General features: G+C 38.2%; 1 non-coding gene across 1 annotated transcript; it reads right to left on the bottom strand.

The window, feature by feature from the left end:
* Window positions 1-230: 230 nt before the first annotated feature.
* On the bottom strand, window positions 231-336 carry LOC140852323 (small nucleolar RNA R71). The gene has a single exon (XR_012135225.1). It is a non-coding gene; the product is annotated as a small nucleolar RNA R71 (small nucleolar RNA).
* Window positions 337-6,194: the final 5,858 nt, after the last annotated feature.

Genomic DNA, 6,194 nt, shown 5'->3' with positions numbered 1-6,194 from the left:
ACTTAGTAATGAGGACCCTTATAAACATCTTGAAGAATTTTTTGAGATATGCTCAACTGTCAAAATTCACAACTTCTCCGATGATGCTCTTAGGTTAAAATTATTCCCTTTCACACTTAAGGATAAAGCCAAATACTGGCTACATAATTTGGATTCCATGACTATATCAACTTGGGACCAGTTGCAAGGAGAGTTTCTCAAGAAATATTTTTCCATAGGAAAAACTAATCAAATAAGGAAAGCCATAACTAGTTTTTCCCAATTAGATGGAGAAATATTTCATGAAACATAGGAGAGATTAAAGGACCTTATTAGAAAATGTCCCCACCATGCTATACCCAAGTGGCAGTTAATCCAATGTTTTTATGATGGGCTCTCTGAAAGACATCGGCAAATGATCGATGCATCATGCGGTGGGACATTCATGCTGAAAAGCGAGGATGAGGCATGGCAACTGTTTGAAATTTTAAGTAAAAATTCATTACATCATATGTCTGCCTCTATTAGAGATAAATCCATGTTAAACCCAAAAAGAGGTGGAATATATGAAGTAGGAAATGCCATAGATATCCATCAAAAGGTAGATGAACTGTCCCAAAAATTAGATCGTCTTCTAAATACTAGACAATCCCCGATTCCACCTAACCCAATCCAAGAAGTTTGTGCATTGTGTGCAAGTCCGAACTATTTTGTTAGTGAATGCCCAGCCGCACCTCAATTTTTTGAGTTTGTGCACGAGCAGGTTCAGCAAGCTCAAGTCCAACAAGCTCGCAGACCAGGAAACGATCCATATTCGAACACTTATAACCCCGGTTGGAGAAACCATCCAAATTTTTCCTGGAGACCACAACCAGTGGTTGGTCCTGCCACACCTCGACCTCAATATCAAGACCCAACATATAGGCATGGACCATACCATCAATTTCAAAATGTTCCTCAACCGTCTACTACTGGTCACAGCTCAGCTTTTGAGGAAAAAGTACTGAAAGCACTAGAACGATTAGAAATCAACACTCAGACCCTTAACTCCCACACACAATACATTGCTAAGCTAGAGACCCAAATAGGTCAACTAGCAACTGCATTCAGTAGGAGGAAAAGAGGAAAATTACCTAGCCAACCTGAGAGCAACCCAAGAGGGCAATTTGTGATTGAGAGTTCTAATACCCCAGAAGTTTTTTCTGAACATGTCAAATCAATCATTACTCTGAGAAGTGGGAAGGTCATTGAACACACTAGTAAAATCAATGAGACCGACCCTAAACCTCTAACCGAATCCAAATCACCCAAGAACAAGGAGGACCTGAAAATAGAGAAGGAACCAACTGCATCAGAATCATCTTACTTGCCTAAAGCCCCATTTTCGGATGCCCTAAAAGCCCCTATTTCTGCAGATAAGAAGGGAGAAAAACTTGATGAGATGTTGGAATTGTTTAAGCAAGTCCAAATTAATCTTTCCCTTCTAGATGCAATCAAATAGGTCCCTGCTTATGCCAAATTTTTGAAGGATTTGTGCACCCAAAAACATAAATCTAGATCACAAATCCCAAAGAAAGTACGTCTCACTGAACAGGCTAGTTCTGTCTTCCAGCATGCTACTCCTCCAAAGCTTAAGGACCCAAGAGCCCCCATCATTTCCTGTGTTATAGGAGATTATCACATTGAAAAAGCTCTTCTGGATTTAGGGGCAAGTGTGAATCTTTTACCTAGTTCGGTGTATGAACTTTTTAGATTCGAAGAACTGAAACCCACATCAGTCACACTGCAGTTAGCCGACAGATCAATTAAGGAACCACGTGGAATGCTTGAGAATGTCTTGGTCAAGGTAGATGAGTTTTACTTTTCAGTTGATTTTCTGATTCTCGATATGGAATTAAGTGGCAATCCCAGATAAATTCCCATTATCTTAGGACGACCCTTCCTAGCTATGGCAAATGCATGCATTAATTGCAGGACAGGAGTCATGGACGTATCGTTTGGGAATAAAAAACTGAGACTGAATGTGTTTGGTGCTTCCCAAGGACCATCAATGGATAGTTGCTTCGAAGTAGATACACTAGAAAATATTATAGAAGATGCAACACCCACAATTCTAGCACCTGACCCCTTAGATACTTGCTTGGCTCACTTTGGAGTGTGTGACTTTGAGGAATATATGAAAGAAGTTAACATTTTGTTAGATACACCACACGATAAAACCACTCCTCCATAGACAATCAAGTATGACCCATTGCCCATATTAGTCAGTACACCAATAGTCCCATCTTTAGAATCACCACCTATGTTAGAATTGAAACCTCTTCCTGCTACGCTCAAGTATGTATTTCTAGGACTCAATGACACCCTCCCGGCAATCATTGCATCAGACTTGACCCCTAATCAGGAAGCACAATTGGTTGGTATTCTGAAGGAACACAAAGAGGCTATCGGTTGGTCCATTGCTGATTTAAAAAGAATTGACCCCTCCATTTGCATGCACCATATTCATTTTGAAGAACATGCCAAACCCCATCGAGATATGCAGAGGAGATTGAACCCAAACATGCGTGAAGTAGTCAAGAAAGAGGTGGTAAAGTGGTTAGATGCTGGAATCATCTACCCCATATCCGATAGTAAATGGGTCAGTCCCACTCAAGTAGTACCTAAAAAATCTGGTATTACTGTGGTTGAGAATGAAGAAGGTGAACTACTTCCAACTCGCATATCATCTGGATGGCGAGTATGCATAGATTATAGAAAACTGAATGCCGTTACTAGGAAGGACCATTTTCCATTGCCCTTCATCGACCAAATCCTAGAACGGTTAGCAGGATAAAGTTTCTACTATTTTTTTGATGGTTATTCAGGGTACAATTAAGTACCTATATTTTTGGATAATCAAGAAAAGACTATCTTCACCTGCCCCTACGGCACATTCGCTTTTCGACGTATGCCATTCGGGCTTTGCAATGCACCCGCTACATTTCAACGGTGCGTACTGGCCATTTTTTTGGATATAGTGGATAAATGTCTTGAAATTTTTATGGATGATTTTTCTGTGTTTGGAACCACCTTTGAGGATTGTCTCCATAATCTTTCCAAAGTTCTTAAATGGTGTATGGAGACAAATCTTGTCCTAAGTTGGGAAAAGAGCCATTTCATGGTATGGAAAGGAATTGTATTAGGACATATTATTTCTGAAAAAGGGATCGAGGTAGATAAAGCCAAAGTTGAGGTCATTTCAAAACTACCACCCCCTACTTCAATCCGACAAATATGATCTTTCTTAAGTCATGTCGGATTTTATAGACGCTTCATCAAAGACTTTAGCAAGATTTCAAGACCCTTGTGCAATCTGTTGGCCAAGGATACACCATTTATCTTTGATGAAGACTGTTTGAAAACGTTCAACACATTACGAACAGCCCTGACAACAGCACCCATAATAAAACCCCCTGACTGGTCCATTCCATTTGAGATTATGTGTGATGCCTCTGACTTTGCAATAGGTGCCGTCTTAGGCCAAAAAATCAATGAGGAGCCACATGTGATCTATTATGCTAGCAAGACTCTTTCCGATGCCCAATTAAACTACACCACAACAGAAAAAGAGCTACTAGAAGTAGTGTTCGCCCTTGAAAAATTTTGCTCATATCTGTTAGGATCTAAGGTTCTAGTTTACTCTGATCATGCGGCTCTGAAACATCTCCTCTCAAAGAAAGATACTAAACCGCGTTTGATCAGATGGATTCTTCTTTTACAAGAATTTGATCTGAAAATCTGAGATAAGAAGGGTTCTGAGAATGTGGTAGCTGATCACATCTTCAGGATCTTAGTTGAACACACGATAGGCATAGATGAGGTCAAAGAAAATTTTTCTGACGTACAACTTTTCGCAATCTCCTCTAGCCGTCCTCCATGGTTTGCCCATATTGTCAATTACTTATCAACAGGATAAGTACCTTCTCACTGGACAAAACAAGAAAAGGATCGATTTTTTTCGCAAATTAAACATTATTTCTGGGAAGAACCTGAACTATTCAAATACTGTCCTGACCAAGTTATTCGTCGTTGTGTCCCCGAGAGTGAATTCCAAAGTATTCTCATTTTTTGCCATTCTTCGACATGTGGGGGATATTTTAGTGGAAGAAAAACTGCAGCAAAAGTACTGCAGAGTGGGTTTTATTGGCCAACGCTTTTCAAGGATGCACATGAATTTGGCCGAAGTTGTCTGCGATGTCAGCAAACAGGAAATTTATCCAAGAAAGATATGATGCCACTGACCCCCATTTTAGTAGTAGAAATCTTTGATGTTTGGGAGATTGATTTCATGGGACCTTTTCCAGCCTCATTTGGATTTGAATATATTCTGGTGGCAGTTGATTACGTATCAAAATGGGTGGAGGCAATAGCTACACGGACTAATGATAATAAAATTATAATTATTTTTATCCAACAAAACATCATTAGTCGATTTGGCTTCCCAAGGATGATCATTAGTGATGGGGGGACTCATTTTACGAATAAACATTTTGAAGCACTTATGAAAAAATATAATATTTCATACAAAGTGGCCACACCATATCACCCCCAAACTAATGGTCAGGTAGAGGTGTCAAATAGGGAGATTAAACATATCCTAGAAAAGATGGTTAGGTCCGATAGAAAGGATTGGTCTCTTCGCTTAGACGATGCATTATGGGCTTACCGTACTGCTTTTAAAACATCCATAGGAATGTCTCCTTATCGACTTGTATTCAGAAAAGCTTGTCATTTGCCGGTGGAATTGGAACATTGTGCATTTTGGGCCATACGGCAATTTAACTTTGATATGAAAAATACAGGTTCCAATAGGAGACTCCAATTAAATGAACTTGAAGAGCTACGCAATGAAGCATATGAGAGTGTCAAAATTTATAAGGCGCGAACTAAAGCATACCATGATAAATTTATTGCACGAAAAATGTTCGAGTCCAATCAAAAAGTTTGGCTCTTCAATTCTAGATTATGTCTATTTCCTGGAAAACTTTGCTCACGTTGGGACGGACCTTTCATTGTAACTCAGGTATTTCCTCATGGAGCTATAGAACTCAAAAATCCTAAACAGGGGAACACTTTTAAAGTGAATGGTCAGCGATTGAAACCTTACATAGATGGAATTAGTGATGGAGAATTAATTAAATTTGTTGATTTAGTGGATCCAAAACTGCCATAATACTCAATTCAGTCTGGCTGAAGACATAAAACTTAGCGCTTGTTGGGAGGCAACCCAATGATTTCATATTTCTTACTTTACCGCAGCTGCAGGAATTTAGAATAAGAGCCTATTAATCAATGAAGCTATCTTCAACTTTCGAAGCAAAATTATCCCAGGTGCACTCTCTCCTTTTATTTTCTTTGCTTTCCTACTCCATTGAGGACAATGTAGATTAAGTTGGGGGGGAAGAAAATTAATCAAATCCTCGAGTATGGTCAGAAATAATTAGTATTGTGTATTTAAATTTTATTTTGATTAAGAGTCAATTAAGCATCCTAATAAATGAATGATTAACGGTCAAGATAATTTTAGAGATACTGAAGAATAAATTATTAAGAAAACTCAATGAATGGTAGGGTTTAAACTAAATCAAATTTTAGGAGTGATTCTACAACCCTCTTCTTACTGATCTCAATAAAGAATCTACTTCATGAGAAATTGGGTGGAAAGATCGAGGTATGCAAAAAAAATTCTTCTTAAAATTTACTTAAAAAAAAAAAAGAAAGAAAAAGAAAAACAACATTGGTTTCCTACTGAGTAACCGGGCCCTTTCGCTAAGTAAGCGTTATGGTTCGCGTAAAAAGGTAGGCAATGTTATAAAAAATATATATATATATATATATATATTAAGGGGACTAAATTGCAAGAAGATAATAAACCTCTTTCCCATTAAGTTAGAGGATTTAAAGAGTAAAGTGGGGAGTTGGTGAAAGAAAAGCTCTGAAATTTCTTTAGTTAATACTCAGCCACTAATTGGGTCAAATTGCTAATCCAATGAAATATCTCTTTAATGGTCTGACCAAGTATCATCTACCTTTTGGGATGCCTAACCTAATTTTTGATTCAAGACCGAGTCGGTACACAATGCTGATATATCTATTTTACTCGAGGACGAGCAAAATTTAAGTTGGGAGGTGTGATAAATACTTAATTTAAGTCATTTAAAGTAAAAAATTAT

Source organism: Elaeis guineensis, chromosome 10 (genome assembly GCF_000442705.2).
Source record: "Elaeis guineensis isolate ETL-2024a chromosome 10, EG11, whole genome shotgun sequence".
Taxonomy (NCBI): Eukaryota; Viridiplantae; Streptophyta; class Magnoliopsida; order Arecales; family Arecaceae; genus Elaeis; species Elaeis guineensis.
Note: the sequence above shows the minus strand (reverse complement) of the source record. Positions and strands in the feature narration are given on the sequence as shown.